The 18799-nt window shown below is 42.0% G+C and overlaps 1 non-coding gene across 1 annotated transcript; it reads left to right on the top strand.

The window, feature by feature from the left end:
- The first annotated feature begins 15647 nt into the window (after positions 1-15647).
- On the top strand, positions 15648-15720 carry TRNAY-AUA (transfer RNA tyrosine (anticodon AUA)). The gene has a single exon. It is a non-coding gene; the product is annotated as a tRNA-Tyr (tRNA).
- Positions 15721-18799: the final 3079 nt, after the last annotated feature.

The following is an 18799-nucleotide window of genomic DNA, read 5'->3' as shown; positions in this document are numbered from 1 at the left end:
ATTCATTGGAAGGACTGATGCTGAAGCTGAAGGTCCAATATTTTGGCCACATGATGTGAACAGCTGACTCACTGGAAAAGACCCTGATGCTGGGTAAGATCGAAGGCAGGAAGAGAAGGGGACAACAGAGGGTTAGATGGTTGGATTGCATCACTGACTTAATGGACATGAGTTTGAGCAATCTCCAGGAGTTGGTGATGGACAGAGAAGCCTGGCGTGCTGCAGTCCCTGGGGTCACAAAGGGTCAGACACAACTGAGCAACTGAACTGAACTGAAGCACTTTTTCAGGCAAATATAACTAGCCCACAAACATCCTTATTAAAGTCTGTCCTGAAGGATAAATTTCACGTGAAAGGAAAGTGGTCATAGATGGAAGGCCTGGGACAAAGAGAGGGGTGATGAGCACAGGAAGCAGTATTTGGGTGGGAGCAAATTCCTGGTGGCTCAGTAGGACAGAATTCACCTGCCAATGCAGGAGATGCCTGTTTGATTCCTGGGTCAGGAAGATCCCCTAGAGAAGGAAACAGCAACCCACTCTAGTATTGTTGCTGGGGAAATCCCCTGGACAGAGGAGCCTGGCGTGCTACCATCCATGGAGTTGCATAAGAGTTGGACACGACTTAGAGACTAAACAGCAACAGCAACTAGCAAACACTGACCGAATAAAAGTAAGGACTGGGATGGGGAATCAAAGTAAAATGTCCTGGGTTCTTGTAATTTGGGGTAATATGGCATCAGTATTAGTTAACTTCGGATTTACATAATTTTATTATGTAAATTATTTACTTATGTAGTTTGCACCTGCATGTTAAAATTGCTAAAGTAACCATGAAAGAGCAAATGCAGATCATGTAAATGTCACTTCCAAACAAATGGGGCAAATAGAATGAGAAAAAGAGACTTAATAACACAGAATAGAAGAAAATCTTAGAAAAGAAGTATAAAATAGCAGAGAAATAGAACATATACCATAAAAAATGGTAGAAATATCAAAATCTAATTGTGACATTAATTGTTATAAATAAGACAAACTTTCCAATCAAAAAACAAAGGTTCCATACTGGATTAAAAGTTAAGTTGAATGCTACTTATAAAAGATATACTTAAAACATAAGGACATTGGAAAATGGAAAAAAATAAAGGAGAGAAAATTATATCTCATGCAAATTCTAATGAAAATAAATCTGAGATTGCTATGTTAATTTCAGATGGAAACATTACTAGAGATATGTAGAGGTATCATATGATAAAAATTCAAATTGCTAAGAAGACTTTACGTTTCAAAAATGCACTATATCTTTATAAGTTACACATCCAAATAGGGGAGATATTAGGTGAAGTAGGTAGATCCATCATAGCATTTGGAAGTTTCTCATACTTGTCTCAGTAACTGATAAAAGAGCGAGAGGTTATATTAGTAAGGTTATGGAAAGCTTGAACAACAGAATTCATGAATTTAATTTAATGGGCATATGTAGACCACTGCAGCCAACATCTGCAGAGCAAAATTCTTTCAAGGGCACATGACACATGTGTGATCATCATCCATTTACTAAGCCATGCAACAGATCTCAGCCAATCTCAAGGGGTCATTAGTATACAGACCACATCCTCTGACCACAATGCAATTACATTATAAAACAATAACATTAACAAAAAAAGGCTGTATGTTTAGAAAGTAAGAAATATACATCCAAGTAAGTCATTTGTCAAAGGGAAAATCACAAAGTATTTAGAATTGCATGACAATCATAGTTAATATATCAAAACTATGGGATATAGCCAATGAAGTACTTTGAAAGAAATGTTTAGACTTAAATACTTATAAAATAAGAAAAGCTCAAAATCAATAAACTAAGTTCTGGTTTAGAAATCAGAAAAGCAGAGCAGTATAACCTCACCTCCCCCCAAAAAACATAGAAGGGAAGAAGTAATCAAGATAACGGAGAAGGCAATGGCACCCTACTCCAGTACTCTTGCTTGGAAAATCCCATGGATGGAGGAGCCTGATAGGCTGCAGTCCATGGGGTCGCTAAGAGTCGGACACGACCGAGCGACTTCACTTTCACTTTTCACTTTCATGCATTGGAGAAGGAAATGGCAACCCACTCCAGTGTTCTTGCCTGGAGAATCCCAGGGACGGGGGAGCCTGGTGGGCTGCTGTCTCTGGGGTCGCACAGAGTCGGACACGACTGAAGCTACTTAGCAAAAAAAAAAAAAAAAAATCATGATAAAGGTAGAAATGAATAGAATGGAAAACAAACACACGGTAGAGAAAATCAACAAAGTCAACAGTTGATATTTGAAAGCATTAACAGTATAGTGTCTCTGGAAGGATTAATTCATAAACAGGAAGAAGGCAAATGAAATTAGGAACAAAAGAGGGGACTTTACAAAGGCTGTAGAGATAAAAAGATGGCTCCCTTTGGGATATCCCTTATGAGATGGCCTGCTGCTGCTACTGCTAAGTCGCTTCAGTTGTGTCCGACTCTGTGAGACCCCATAGACGGAAGCCCACGAGGCTCCCCTGTCCCTGGGATTCTCCAGGCAAGAACACTGGAGTGGGTTGCCAACATAAAGGTAATTCAGCATTCAGTGTTTAATAGTCATTGTGTTAAATGCAGTATCTCCAGAGGGAAATGTTGCTGGGAAAATGCTGAGTGAACCCAAGTGGGGAGAGAGTTGCCAGTACAGATGGGTTATCTAAGATTCCAGAAGACCTAAAGTGGAACTGAAAGGTTTCTGTGACACCTCTGAAAGTTTGCTGAGAAGCAGTCAGGATGGCATGAGCAGTAGGTATAGTGATAAGCATGGGAAATCAGGTTAGATGGGGAACTTGAAGAGACTCTTGGATGGGGGTGAAAGGGATGGGCATGGAAGGGGTAAAGCAGGAAAAGAATGGGTACAAGGTTGCACTTCAGACTGCTGTCTAGAGCTTGGGAAATCCTGAGCTCTTCCCTCTAGCTCTCTGACCTGGGATCTCGGCTCTCAGCTGGAGCCAACTGTCCTCTTGGTATTTCTTTTTGGAGCACCACCCGTGTTATGTCAAAGCTCACAGAGAAAGCCTCTGAATATGGGAACATAAACAGCTATTCTCACTCCCAAACATGGTTAAAACCCAAATGACCCACTGCTCAATTTCAAGCCTTCAAAATAATTCCTTGACGGAGGGACTTCCCTGGTAGTCCAGTGGTTAAGAATCTGCTTCCCAGTGGAGGCGACACAGGTTCAATCCCTGGTAGGGAGCTAAGATCCCACATGTTACAGGGCAACTAAGCCTACACACCACAACTAAGACCCAGCATAGCCAGAAAAAAAAAAAAAAATTCCATGAGTATCTTAACTTCCTTTCTTTATTCTGCTCATTCTCGTATCTGTTTTTCTCCCCCCCTACCCCCTTTCCAAACCTCCTCCCTCCCTCTCCCTTCCTTCTTTCCTCCCTTCCTTCTGGCCTCACACTTTCCCTCATATGCCAAACATTGTTGAGTTCTCACTATGGTGTAGACCAGGGATCAACAGACTTTTTCTGTAAAAGGCCAGGTAGTAAATATTTTAGGCTTTGGAGGCCATATGGTCTCTGTCACAACTACTCAACTCTGAGTTGTATTGTGAAAGCAGCCCTAGACAATACATAAACAAATGGGCGTGTCTGTGTTCCAGTAAAATTTATAGACACTGAAATTTGAATTTCATGTCATTTTCACAGGTCACAAACTATTATTCTTCCTTTCATTCTTTCCAACCACTTAAAACTATAAACTGTGTTCTTAGATCATGGGCTATACAAACAGGCAATGGGCCTAGGGCTGTAGTTTACTGACCCCTAATATAGAATTCTAGAAAAAATAGTCTAAATGCCAGCCCTGCATTCTTGCATCTCTGTTGCTATGGCATGAGTCTGTGATACCCTTGAGTGCATGACTGCTACCCAACAGTGTGAGGACAGGTTAGAAATAAGTGGCAGGAGTCGTGAGGAGAAAGGGGAGCCTGCCCCTGGAGAAGGAGACATTTGTCCTGCCCCTTGAAGGATGGGTGGGTTTAGATGGTTTATAATTAGACTACCTCCCAATTCTCCAATTCTCTTCATTTTTGAACTTGAAACCTCAGTCATGACCCCTCTCTCCTGACTTTGAAAGTCACTGGACTTTCTCAGTAGGCATAGATTCAGCTACAACCTAGATTCCTTCCTCTCGGATGTCCCTCCTTACCTGTGATATGAAACCCTTGCAGAATGTATGTGAGAGAGCTGTGCTGTTGAGGGTCTGAGCTCAAGAGGCAGAAATCCAGCTGAGTTCTGCCCTCATAGAACTTGGCTCATGCGAGCGGTTCTCAGAGCCAGGGTTTCTGAGTAGAAGACTAGGGACCTGCTTCCAGTTTCTTGTCAAGACCTCATCTAAGAAATCCATTCAGATGGCCCCATTTGGACCTGTCTCAGTCCTTTACAACTGGACATGATCCAGCCAGAGTACCAAAAAGCAGGCTCTGCTTTTTTAGCATCAGTTTTCCACTTCCTTTCCCTCCCTCCTTCTTTCCCTTCTCTTCTTTCTTTAAGCCTTCGCAAAAGGCCAGGGTACTGAAATATGAATTGATTGTGCAAAACCAACTAAAATCTACCTGGGGCAATATACAGATTTTTCATTTATCTCTCTCAACATCTTCCAGTACTTGAATGTGTGTTTAAAGGATAGGAGCCCTAATTTATCACACGGATCATAAGAGATGCTGTGGCTTCTATCTTTGAAGTTCTAATGATTAGATGGCATTGTTATTTATAGCTGGGACCCAAGGGCTGGGATAGCCCTAAGAAGGAGCCTGACTCCTGCTGGCATTTTTTATGATGAGAGAGTGGGTCTTTACATCATGTCCCAGTACCATTATGTAGTAAAAAGAACACTGAACTTGAACATTTAGAACTGGATTAAGATTCCAGTTTGATTACCTTGGGAAAATTACTTAACCTCTTAGAAAGTCCAGTACAGCTACCTGTTCTTTAAAATAGAGATAGCCATTTTTAATTCATGAGTTCTTAAGAGGGCACTGTGGGATAACAGATGCAAAAGTGCCTTGCAAAGTATGAAGTTGGGGAACCTTTCTAGAGTGGTCATCAGACTACCCAAGACTCTTCTAAGGACCTTACTAAAGAAGGCGATGAATGTCAAAGAGAGCAAAATTATTCCTTGAACTGGTGTAAGACTCTGCTTAACAATTTCCCACTTTCCTGTTTCTTTCAGTGGCTCTTTTCTTAGTCCAATAAATGTCTCCTTTCTCTAGATACCTCACAACTGTTTGTCTCTAAGGCCTGTGACGTGGTCCACAACATGGTACCCCTAAATATGGTGACTTGGCATGTGGAATATTTTAAAGTGAAGGAATTTGAAAATGACAGGTGCAGAATGGGCTCCCTGATCTCCCCCTTCCTCCCTGAGGCAGGTCAAGAGATCACTGTATGAGAGGTGCCCTTCCTGTAGCACCCTTATCTCTGAAGACAAGGAATATAGGGACACCACGAGGAGTCCAAACAGATAAGACTTATTTCCTTAGTTTTCTACCCGTAAGTCATACCCCTTTATCCTATCACATTTTCCCATGACTTTCCACTCTTCATCAAGCCTAGTATAAAAATGCTCAGGCTTAACTGCTTTAGTTAAGCAGTTAACTATTTTAGTTATGAAGACTCCTATGTCATGTGAAATTTCTATTAACTTGGTATACTTTTTCTTCTCTAACTGGTCTTTGTCAGTGTAATTTCCATCCTAAGGGGATCAATGAAAAGTTTTTACTTCCTTTAAAGGTGTTTATCAATTTGTTCTGATACACCCTTCCCTATTCCACTGTGGCTCTGCTGGAAATTTGACTCCGCTGGGAATTTGGTTCTGCTTTGAAGGGCATCTTCTTCCAAGAACTGTCCTACAACTTCAGCCTCTAGACAGAGAAGGATTGCTACTCTGAGTTGCACTCTTTGGAATGTAATCACACAGTTTCTTGTTGTTATGTTATTTCTTGGGTGACTGTATGTGCAGAGACTAAATGCTTTGAAATCGAGTCACTCAATGTCTAGGGAGTCCTGGGCCCACAGTTAGTAATTGATAGTTGTTTAATGAAAAGTAAGTTAGACCATATAGATCACCTGAATTTGACGTTTTCCCCAGGTGTGTGGAGGTCTCCTGGGCTCTGCGTTTCTTCTCTGTGAGACTGGTCTCCAGGAGTTGTTAGCAGAGCCTTAGCATGTTTAAGTTGTTGTTCAGCTCTTTCCATGACCACCTGAACCACATACATGGTGCCCTGGAGAAATCAGGTCTGAATCAAGGCTGCCAGTGTGGTTCCTTGTCCCCACTCTGGAGCTGACCAGAGGTGCCCACCTTCAGATACTTTCACAGGCGCTGAGGTCCTTTAGGGCCTCTTAGATTAAGTGCTGTTGCTGAATAATTTGGGGTGTTGAATAAAGTGGGTCCTTTTTACAGAGAGACAAAACTATTTTATCTATTTTGGCTGCTGAAATAATATTAAAATGCAGGGCGCAATCAGCTTAACTACTAGGGGGAAGGAGAAGGGTATTCACAAATTGATTTCTTTTCTTGGAGGAAATTCTGGTTTTTTGGCTGTTCTCCCTGGACTAGAGTGTCTTAGGGTCCGCTCCTTCTGAGATGGGCCTCTGCTGCTGTGGGAGCAGCCGAAAACTTTGGTCTGTCCTCCTGGAGAAGGTGAGAGAGTCCAGTTAACTCACCAACACTCTCAGACAGTGACTGATTACCTGTTTAATGTTCATGAGTGCCTGAATCATTACATGAACAAAGTCGTTTTCATCTACCAGTGGCTCTCAAGGCTGGCTCTACATCAGAATCACCTGGGAGAGCTTTGGTGGAACCAGAGATGCTAGTGCCCTACACCCTAGAGAGTCTGACTTAATTAGTCTGGGGTGGTATGGACACTGGTGGTTCTTTTAAAAAAACGCTCCCCGGATGACTTTAAATTACAGTTAGGGGTGGAAACTCCTGTTCTACAGAAGGGGACAGCAAACATTTTCTGTCAAGGGTCAGATAGTAAATATTTTAGTTTTTGCAGGCCACGCAATTCTGTGACAATTACTCAGCTCTCTCATGGCAGCACCAAAACAGCCATCAGTGGAGATAGCTGTGTTCCAATAAAACTTTATTTTCCAAAACAAGCAGTGGGCAAGATTTGGCCAGCTGACTGTAATTTGCTGACTCCTGCTCTAGTCTAGACTATTGCATTTATGAAGACGAGGCACTGTGCTTTATGAAGTTCAACTCTGGGTCCCTGGCAAAGTGACCTGGCATGCAACAGACACTCCATAAATGCTTATTAAATTAAATTGAATTTAGTGAGTTTATTGTTCTCATGGTGTAATACCCGAGAAGGAGATGGAGTGGCTAGCCTTGGGAAAAAAATTATAGCATTTGGGGTAGAAAATGTTTATGGCTTAATGCTTTGGGACAATTTATATAAAAACTGGTTTAACTTTATTAAAACTTTATTGAACTCTTTAGTGAAACTTTTCAAAATAGATTGATATTAAGTTGTGTGTTTGTGTGGCAGTGGGGAGAGAGAGGAGATTTTCCAAAGTTTTTATTGGTCTATGCCTATTAAATATATGTGTGTGTGTTCAGTCGTGTCTGACTCTTTGCAACCCTATGGACGGTAGTCCGCCAGGCTCCTCTGTCCATGAGATTTTCCAGGTAAGAATACTAGAGTGGGTTGCCATTTACTACTCCAGGGTATCTTTCCGACCAGGGATTGAACCTCTCTCTTGTGTCTCCTGCATTGGCAGGAGGATTCTTTACCACTGCACACCTGGGAAGGCAATATAAAATATGTATAGCAACCAGGAGAACACCCATAATTGGTCAATCAGTGACTCAGTTTATGAAAAATCTGTTAAGTCATTTGTCTAAACTTCCCAGCCAATTCAATCAAACTGATGCCATAGTAACCTTCTGCTGCTGCTAAGTCGCTTCAGTCGTGTCTGACTCTGCACGACCCCATAGACGGCAGCCCACTAGGCTCCCCCGTCCCTGGGATTCTCTAGGCAAGAACACTGGAGTAAGCAAAATCTCTATATTTCGATGTTGACAATACACTGGTTAGAAGAAATATATGTAGGTCCTTAAGTTTTGCTTTGGTGGACATGAGAAGCAGGTATTAGCTACAAAATGCCTGCGTTCAGTTAGCGAGGTACTCGGTAAGAAGTGGAGGCTCACAGACATTGCGTCATGGCCTCAGATGTGACCAAATGACCCCAGGGATGAGGACACAGAGACGATCTCCAGAGAGCAGTTTAAAAAACAAAACAAAATGCATTGGAAATTTCTACAAAGAAATTACTCCTGTATATAGATGCTTAGAAAACAAGGCCAGGCATCCATTTTTTATTTTCCTTTTTGGTCAAATGTATCAGTCTTGGTTTTAATCCAAGTCTACACATCAGTTGCAATACAGAGACATCATTTATGTGACTTGGCTCCTCTTGATAGCTTCAGTTCAGTTCATTTCAGTCACTCAGTCGTGTCCGACTCTTTGCAACCCCATGAATCAAGCACGCCAGGCCTCGCTGTCCATCACCAACTCCCAGAGTTTACTCAAACTCATGTCCATCGAGTTGGTCATGCCATCCAGCCATCTCATCCTCTGTCGTCCCCTTCTCCTCCTGCCCTCAATCCCTCCCAGCATCAGAGTCTTTTCCAATGAGTCAACTCTTCACATGAGGTGGCCAAAGTATTGGAGTTTCAGCTTTAACATCAGTCCTTCCAATGAACACCCAGGACTAATCTTTAGAATGGACTGGTTGGACCTCCTTGCAGTCCATGGGACTCTCAAGAGTCTTCTCCAACACCACAGTTCAAAAGCATCAATTCTTCGGCGCTCAGCTTTCTTCACAGTCCAACTCTCACATCCATACATGACCACTGGAAAAACCACAGCCTTGACTAGATGGACCTTTGTTGGCAAAGTAATGTCTCTGCTTTTGAATATGCTATCTAGGTTGGTCATAACTTTCCTTCCAAGGAGTAAGCGTCTTTTAATTTCATGGCTGCAGTCACCATCTGCAGTGATTTTGGAGCCCCCAAAATAAAGTCTGCCACTGTTTCCACTGTTTCCCATCTATTTGCCATGAAGTGATTGGACCAGATGCCATGATCTTCGTTTTCTGAATGTTGAGCTTTAAGCCAACTTTTTCCCTTTCCTCTTTCACTTTCATCAAGAGGCTTTTTAGTTCCTCTTCACTTTCTGCCATAAAGGTGGTGTCATCTGTATATGTGAGGTTATTGATATTTTTCCCGGCAATCTTGATTCCAGCTTGTGCTTCTTCCAGCCCAGTGTTTCTCATGATGTATTCTGCATATAAGTTAAATAAGCAAGGTGACAATATACAGCCTTGATGTAATCCTTTTCCTATTTGGAACCAGTTTGTTGTTCCGTGTCCAGTTCTAACTGTTGCTTCCTGACCTGCATACAAATTTCTCAAGAGGCAGGTCAGGTGGTCTGGTATTCCCATCTCTTTCAGAATTTTCCACAGTTTATTGTGATCCACACAGTCGAAGGCTTTGGCATAGTCAATAAAGCAGAAATAGATGTTTTTCTGGAACTCTCTTGCTTTTTTGATGATCCAGCAGATGTTGGCAATTTGATCTCTGGTTCCTCTGCCTTTTCTAAAATCAGCTTGAACATCTGGAAGTTCACGGTTCATGTATTGCTGAAGCCTGGCTTGGAGAATTTTGAGCATTACTTTACTAGCATGTGAGATGAGTGCAATTGATAGGAGCTTAGGATTCCTAAATTCTGATGCCCTGATTGTGGAAAGGGGACTGTGCATGTGTGTGAATGGTGACACCAGCATCCTGGGGCTCAGTTAGTCTTTGGAAGGAGTAGGTAATACCCAGGGACATCTAATTCAGTGGGACTGGCACACGCAGAATATTTCATCTAAAACTTTTCCTTGATTGTGGTTGGAGACTTTGTACATGGGATAATCTGTGGGCTCAAATTGCCTCTGGAAAGAGCCTCCTGTTAGGGGGCCCTGGTGTAGACAAACCACAGAGAGGAGGAAGGGGTTATAAACAGTGAGTTCTGCACATTATGTGAGCACAGTAATCTGTTATTAGTGCAAAGCTTATTGAAAGTAGAGGGTGTGTATCTATGGCCAAGCAGCAGGGAGAGGATGTTAAAGTTTTGATGGAAAACTAAAATTGCTCAGGAAAATCTAAATTGCTCAGGAGAATGTTCCTTTCTCCACGTGTGTCTTTTAAATTGAATTTCCTTTTAGGCAATACGTTGTTCTTTTACCCAGGACAGAACCTGGAGGGGTCTGAGTCTTTAAGCTCCTGGTATTTCTTTGCATGATTGTTAACGGGAGTCCCTTGGGAAGCATGCTTTTCCATGCATGTGTCCTGTATTGTCTTTTCTTTTCCCTCCTCCTCCCACCCCTTCTCCTTACTGCAGAGGTAGCAATCCTCCTGCTATTAGCAAGATGTCTATTATAGTGTCATTAAAAAAGCCATAGTCAGTGCAAGGAATGACTCATGTCATGGAGGACTTAATAATTCACTGTAATAAAAGTTTAAAGTTTTATGATAAACCACTCTCAGGGGAGTTAAATATAATCCTTAGCAGGTCACACACTGACTACAAAGCTTACATTTGTAATGGTAATTTGAATTTACTACATTGCCTTTAGTTTTTAAGCGTTTGTGTGTCATTAGACCTTATAAATTGATTTATATATTTCAACTCCAGTATAATTCTGCATAAAGGTACAATAAATTTTATGGATTGGAGATATGGCATCTAAAACATTTTAATAAAATTATTGTTCTAAATTCACTTAACTGGCATTGATGAAAAGCTGAAGCAAAGATGCCAACATTTCAGAACTTTCACGAACTGGATGAGGTGGGAGAGGCAGCTGCAGGTGGGGGGTTGCTGGGTGTAATTCCTTATGGCCCCCTCCTTGCTTTGTCAGCAGAGAGAGACCTCTGGGGCCATTCTTGAAAGGGTGCCCACTGCCATGCAGCCTGCTGTGTGTGGGGACTTCAAAGCTCTGGGTAATGCACTGCTGATGAGTTTGTTGGAGAGGGGAGCCAATTGCATCCATCAGGAGGACCTTTCTGTTATTTGTGGAACTAAATGGAATTCTGGCTTTTCAAGGAAACGAAAGGAAGCTTGTCTAAGCCAGCAGTGTTTACCTACTCAGCATTGAGGGCAGATCACCTAGTCCTTAATTTATTTTCTCCTCCAATTTCTAAAAGGAATATGTTAAAAAAAGCACCCCCCCCAAAAAAAAATACATACACACACACACACACACACACACACACACACACACACACAAAACCAATCTGCTTTAGAGTGAAATGCTAGGGGGCTGCTGGATCCCCCTTGGGGTTTGCTTGGCTGCCTCGGCCCCTGGCTTCCCAGGCCTTTGGCCTCACTGGCCATACTTTTGAGGAATGTGTCTCGGCCACATTCTCCCTTTCCCTTTATTAGAAAAATACAGGTCAAATAAACCGGATTATGAAAAGTGAAAACCAAAACCTACAAAAACAGAACCCTTGTTTGTTTCACGGGCTTGGATCCAAATGGCACCGAGGCGAGCTCCTGAAAGCAGAGGAGGGAACCGCCCCTCCCTATTCCCCTCCCACCCTTGCCCCCAGATCCTCCTATTAACTTTTCACTTCTTCTCATTGGTCTTATTTCAGCTAGCTGGTCAGGAGTGAGTTGTGATTAATTATATTTTCCTTCTGACTTTGCAGATTCAGGGGCGATCGCTCATTGGCCTCTTTCCTGTGAGAACTGTTTACATTTGGCAGTGTGCTTTTAAGTCACTGAAAGCGGTGCTGAATTTGGCTAAAAATACTTGATAAACTATACCGTCTGTTTTAGGGCTTTAAATAATTATCCAACCTTTTTTTTTTTTTTTTTTCTTTTTGCATACAGCTTCCCCCAGTGCAGATCTTCAGAACCTTTTGTCTAATCCTATGTATAGGCCTTCCCATAATGAAACTTAAAGAGGTCTTGGCGGCACTGGTGGCCAGTTCTCTTCATGTTCCCTGTGCCACTTGCATGTTAAAAAGCTTTATCCCCTCATTGGGGGCAGGATATTTTTTGTTAGAAAAGCATCAAGGTAAACCTCCAGGGGCCCTCAGGACTCAGTGGGTGTGTCACTGTTAAATGACCCTGCCAGCTGGACAGGTTGAGGTACAATTTACTGGAAATATATTAAAAGTGTATTGGGAAATGATTCTTAAAAATCTTCCCACTGCTGGTGTGATACAGATTAGAACCCCAGTGTGCAATGGAGAAAAATTAAATTGTAACAAGAAACCCCTGATGGTACAATGATGGCTTGTAGGGAGGAGGGTTGAATTCAAGGGACTAAAGGGAGAAAATTCAGCTTCCAAAGATTTTGTATCTAGGGCCCAAGCCAGGTCTGCACAGGGCAGAGGACAGGACAAGTGGGAACACTTTCATCTGACAACTGACGTCTGTGTGCATTTTCCAGGTAGTCAAGTTGTCAGCCTCTGCATTCTCCTCTCTCTCCACGGGCCCTCCTTAGTGACATCCCCAGAGAATCAGAGTTGGGACCTTATGCAGCCTTACGCATAGACACATTTAGCAGCTACTTGTATGTTATGATTTATGCAGCAGGAAAAAGTTTCTGGCTGGAATGGCTACCATTCAACTTATTCTTTCCCCCAAAGCAAAGACTCTCCAGGAATCTCTATTTAAAATGCAAATGGACCAGAGAAAGGGAGTAGACATTTATCAGTCATCAACACCATGGTGAGAATTAGCTGATCAGGACCTAAAAGAGGACACACAACAGAGGAATTTAGTAGAGGAGGAAGAATTTGCTTAAGGTAGGCAAGCCAGAGTGGTACACTGCAGAGAGAGCCTGGGGTTGTCAGGAAAGGTGGAAAGACTGTGGGGAGTGGCGTAGGGGAAGGACCAAGAATGGAGAGACTACAGAAAGGAAAGGTAGCAGACCCATCAAAGTGAATTTGACCAACTTTGGGCTTTGCCTTAGAATTGTCCTTCAGATGACATGAGCAGTTCTACAAATCTTGTCACTTAGAGTTTTGCCCTAGAAATCTCATCTTGTATCTCTGAAATTTTCTTGGTCCACTAGGAGATGACCTTAGGCACAGTAAACTCTAAATTTACAAAAATATTAAACATATATGATAAATAGAAAAATATGCAAAGCGCTTTCACATATGCCCCTTTGATTATTTTCATGATCAGCATGGCACACAGTGGATGCTTAATAAATATTTACTCGTATGAACTGAATATGTAGAACTGGTGTTATTACCAGTCTCATTTTATGGATGAAGAAATTGAACCTCAGAGGGGTTGAGTTGCCCAAGATCAAGCAGCTAATCAGTGCTGAAGCCTATTTCCATTCTTAGAATGCCCCACTACCTGCCTTTCATCAGGCCTAGAGGCCCCCTTGCAATACCCTACTTTGGCTTGCCTTCCTTAGCTAGGTCAAAAGCAGTGCTTTCAACTTTTGTAGTTCTGACTCCCAAGGCCAGCTTTTCTTCCTTGCCTTTGTATGAGAATAGGATTGAGCCAGGCTCTGTATGCTTTATCCTATTAAATCAGGGCCATGTAGAGAAATTGAATGTGATCTACAAGGCATGTCCTTGACCCTTTAATTACAATTTGCTGTACTTCTAGGTCCTCAGTTGCCCAACCAGATAGACTTTTCCATCCAACTTGAGGCCTTGAACAATATTTTAATTGAAAATAACTCAGATGTCTAAAACTAGAATTGGTGGCCCATATTCTTACACCATGTGTGATAAGACATGTTCATTAGGAGCACTGTTTGAACCAAGAATTGGGTCCCCCAAAAGCCAATGTCTAATAGCCAAGTGACCCAAAAGTAGTGCATCCGAAGTGGAGAGGGATGATGGGGAAAATGCCCTTGATATTCTTGAGGGGCAACTTAATGCCAGGAGCCAGAGTACTAGATGGTAAAAACAAGTCCAGAGTGGCATGATAGAGAGGCAAGAGGCCTGGGGTGATTATCTCCAGACACTGATGGGTGCTTGCATAATCAGCTGACTGTGGATAGTGTTTGGAGATTCAAGTTGGTTTAATGGTAGGGAGCAGAGATGCCTAAACCATAAGCAGGCTGCCTGACCTCGACCACAAAAATTTGTTTCTGTCATTTTATCTCACTCACTGCTACCCCCCAACTCAATTTGGGGCTTAGTTATTCTCTCTGACAGACCCCAGTGTAATTCAGTGTCTCTTTGAATGGCATTCTGTATGTTTTTCTCTCCCTTTTTATTGTGGGCTCAGTTTGATTCCAAAACATTCACAGATAATTCTCAGATACTCTAGCTGAGTCATAAAGATGATAATACTTCTTAGGCTTACACTTTTAAAAATAGATTGTGGCTTAATTATTCCATTCTATGTCTCTTGAAGTATTACAAATCATATTGTCTTCCTTCCTTTTCCCCACTCCTTTGTGTATGTGTGTGTGTAGGTATGTCTGTAATATGTAACAATTAAACGTGCGTAGAAGAACAAAGCATGTGACCCTTAGGCCTGCACCATCCCCCAGTTGGAGCTATTAGCCAGTTACATGCACAATTAACCAGCTGATTCTTAGATTGAAGGCTGAGGGAGCTAATTACAGGTACAAAAACTTCACCCAGATAAGAAGAGGTTGTTCTAGAAATTTAGTCTTTATACCTCTTTCTTCAGGGTGACTAGATAGTGTGTGTGGATATGTATGTATGCATATATTTCTTTTAGGTTGACCCATCTTCCTGGTTTGCTTTCATCACAATTGCTTAATGACATCCAGTGAAATCCCCTATTTATCCTATTTTAAATAGAACCTACTGAATCACATTCCATTCAAATTCTGGCACAAAGATCTATTGCAGGCTCTTTACGTATTGTGAATTTTCTCTTAAATCTAGAATCCTGCAATAATCTGTTGGAAAATATGAGTGATGTATATGCATGTTATATATGTTGAATATCTTATTAATAAGTGCCTCTGGGAAGGGAATTCATATTTATTGATAGCTTACCTTGTACCAAGCAGCATCACCCATTATCTTCTCAATAACCCTATGAGGTTGGTAGATTATTCCCATTTAATACATGAGGTTACTGCGGTCGTACAAAGTGTGGTAACCTGCCTAGGGTCATACAACTTGTCTTAGGTGAATTTGCCAAATTCTGGCTTTTTTCATTACTCAACTTGATAAAGTTCTGCGAATTGGATGAACTCCATTCTTTTATCTCTGTGTAGCTATGAAATGCTATAGTTCTAAATGATTCTTTTTACAATGTCTCTGGAATTTAGAGCTAGTGGAAGTAAGACTAAGCATATCATGTCAGACTGCATATGTTAGGCAGACCATCTAGACTTCAACTTCAGCCTTATTCATATGGTTTATGGTGATGCTGAGGAAGCATCTTTGGTACATTGTCCTCTGTACTTCTACGATATCTTTCATATCCATTTCTCTGGCATTCCTGCCTCATCCTTTCCCTTGGATGCCTTGGGATTTTTCCATTCTCCAAGGATGTCCCCACCCAGCTCTGTCTTCCCTAAATGGGATTCCATGATTTGCAACTTCCCCACTTTCAGGAGACTTCCCTAGTGGCTCAGATGGTAAAAGCGTCTGCCTATAATGCAGGAGACCTGGGTTCGATTCCTGGGTTGGGAAGATCCCCTGGAGAAGGTAATGGCAACCCACTCCAGTATTCTTGCCTGGAGAATCCCATGGACAGAGGAGCCTGGTAGGCTACAGTCCATGGGGTCACAAAAAGTCGGACACGACTGAGCGATTTCACTTCCCACTTTCAACAAAAGCTCATCTCTCGTGTTCTGCCCCTAGGCTATGCTCTATGCTTTCTGGCTTGTTAATAAAATAATTCCACAAGAACATGGGAATTGTTAGATGCTGGTGGAATTAATACATTATGATGCAGCCACTATCTTACACTATCAAGTTTCCTCTTGGAAAAATGAAGGGGCAGGTGTGAAGATGCTCTAAGATCCCATCTTTTTCAGTTTCATTTTAAACATATGATCCATGAACCTCCACACATTATTCTTACATTTTGACAAGGGCCTTCTGTATATAATGGATCTTAATTAAAAGAACACCCTTCCCTCTTCTGCCCCTTAAATGGAATGTCCCATGTTTAATGCTTGGCCATCTCTCCTCTCATGGAGGGTCCCTATGACCCCACATTTATGCTAATGGCTCCTAAATCCACATTTCCAGTCTCCCTCTGACCTTGAGGTCCTGTCTATGTTGCTATCTGTTGGTCATTTTCATTTGGGTTTTCCGCAGTTCTCCAAAATTCACTAAATACAAAATAAAATCGTCATTTTTATACCCTTCCAAGCTGCTCTTCCTTCCTTATAGATCATTCATGAGTAATATCACTCTCTTTGTCATCCATTGGGGAATTTTCTAATAGTCCTACATTCTTCTCTTTCCTCACCTCCTACAACCATTCCAACCTGTTCATTCTGTCATCCATCTAATGTTCTTAACTCTCCAGAATAGCCCTCATCTGTTTTCTTAGAAATTGTTGCAATGACCTTGAACAGGCTTTCCATCATCTAGTGCTACTTTATGCCAAATCTTCGTGTTATGATTACACCTCAGGATCAGTGGGAGAAGCAGATAAGATAAGGAACATGGACATGTTTTATAAAATGTAAAGAGTTCTACTGGTGTGCTCTGTTATTTGTTGCTTTCTGGAAAGAGATAGCTGATCCTGGCTTCTGCATCTTTGTGCTGCTTCCTGTGTCTACAGTGTTCCCCTTGCTTGCCTCTTCCTTTTAAAGTAATACCCTTTCCCTAAGGCTTAGCACAAGCTCATGTCTTCAGAAGCACAATCTAACCATCCTCACCTTATTTAACATCTTCTTTCTAAACACCCGTGCCTTTGCTTCCCCCTTTGCTCTTTGTCAGTTACATCCTTGAACCTCCCATTTGATTTCCTGGTTCATGGTTTATTCTCCATGATCAGGTAGTAAGGTTGGCTGAAGGTAGGAACCATATCTTTATACTACTCTAAAGCAAACTAGAAGATGCTCAAAAACAGTGGACGGATGAATACTTCCATGGCCTTCTATTTGTTTTGACCTGAAATTATAAATCTGGCACATGCAGTCTGTGTAAGAAGGATTCCTAAATCCCGTGGACACAGAGATCCAGTTGTCTAAGCAAAGGAATGACAGCTGGATGCTAAAACCCTGATTCCTCTCAGGGCAGTGGGAATGAAGCTGGTGGAAATAACATGGGGCAATAAATTTGCAACACCTTGCACATCTAATGCTCTTCTTCCTGTCATGGTGTACCAGAAAGAGATTGCAGAGCCGGGTGAAAGAGGGGACAGTGTTCTGGGTGAGTCTGCAGGCCAGCACTGGGGTGTGTGCATGCGTGTAGGCGTCTGTCCCTGCTTCTCTCTAACAAACACACAAAATGGGCAGTATGTAGCCCATTGTTTCCTCTGCCCAGGTAGTTGGGCGTGTTCAGTACTTCTTCAGCAAATGGGGTTGCAAATGGGGTCGCTGTCCCCTTTTGCTTATCCAAATACACAATTGGACAATAAACGAAACCGTGGGAAATTCACAGTGCCAGAGGTCTTCATTCAATGCTGATTTTAAATGGACCTTGATGCATAGGATGAAAGAGCCATTAGCAGGGAAGAGCTTAAACTACATTAGGAGAGCAGAGAAAATTGTCCAACATTTGGTCAGTCCAATGAGGTAAAAGGGAATATGGGGTGGGGGCAAGCTATTAGAGAAGGAAAGTTGTCTTCCCACAATGGCACTGAAGAGCAGGCATGGGGTGGAATAAAGTGCCAACGTGGATCTGGAAACAATGCATAAATACCATAAATACGTGCAAAGTTTCCAGACCGTAGAACAGGTCTTTCTTCGCCGCTAAAAACATTACAAATGCCTTTCCTCTTCCCTCTCTCTTCTCCCAACTATGCCTCCTCCTTCCTTTGATTCTGTCTATGGAACGTAAAGTATATTTGAGGTGCTTAAAGGAAGGCTTCAACTACTGTTTTACAAGTCAATACTAATTATTGTTTAGCACTGGATTATGGGCCGGATCATGGAATTAAAACAGCGCTGTTAGGACACCTTTGTACCTGGCAAAGAGTTAATGAGCACATGCTGGGTCCCTGTAGTAACTGCCAAGCTGGTTAACTATTTTATCAATGGCACAGGAACAAAATCTAATAAATCATTTTACTTTTATCTCAGTGTTTCCTTCTTCATTAGCAAAATGAAAAGCTTTGTTGTAATGGTTATCATATGGTGGGAAATTTTAAAAATATTGTTCAATTGGTTATCTACAGAGTGGGATAGATGTGTATATTGGAGGAAGAAAAAAAATGACAAGCAAATCTGGGGTCAGCAAAGCTACTGGATTAATAGCATAAACAGAGAAAGTGATTTGTCTCCTGAGACCCAGGGTGGTGACTGGACTTCCTCAGGATTGTGTGTTTGGTGGAATATAGATCAGAATTCAGACCATGGACAGCGTGTGTGCATGTGTGTGTGCATGCGTGTGTGCGTGCGTGTATGTGTGTGCATGTGTGTGTGTATGTGTGTGCGCATGTGTGTGTTTTTAGTATGGCAGCCTACACTTCTGGAAATGGAAGGGCAGGGCTTCTGCCTCCAGGTCTAGTCACTTGGGATTTCTTGGTAAGAGCTGCATAGCTGGGACAATTTGGAAAAGGGGAGGGAGTGAGGAAGAACAGGGGTGAGTT

The sequence above is a fragment of the Bos taurus genome, chromosome 11, assembly GCF_002263795.3.
Source record: "Bos taurus isolate L1 Dominette 01449 registration number 42190680 breed Hereford chromosome 11, ARS-UCD2.0, whole genome shotgun sequence".
Taxonomy (NCBI): domain Eukaryota; kingdom Metazoa; phylum Chordata; class Mammalia; order Artiodactyla; family Bovidae; genus Bos; species Bos taurus.
Note: the sequence above shows the minus strand (reverse complement) of the source record. Positions and strands in the feature narration are given on the sequence as shown.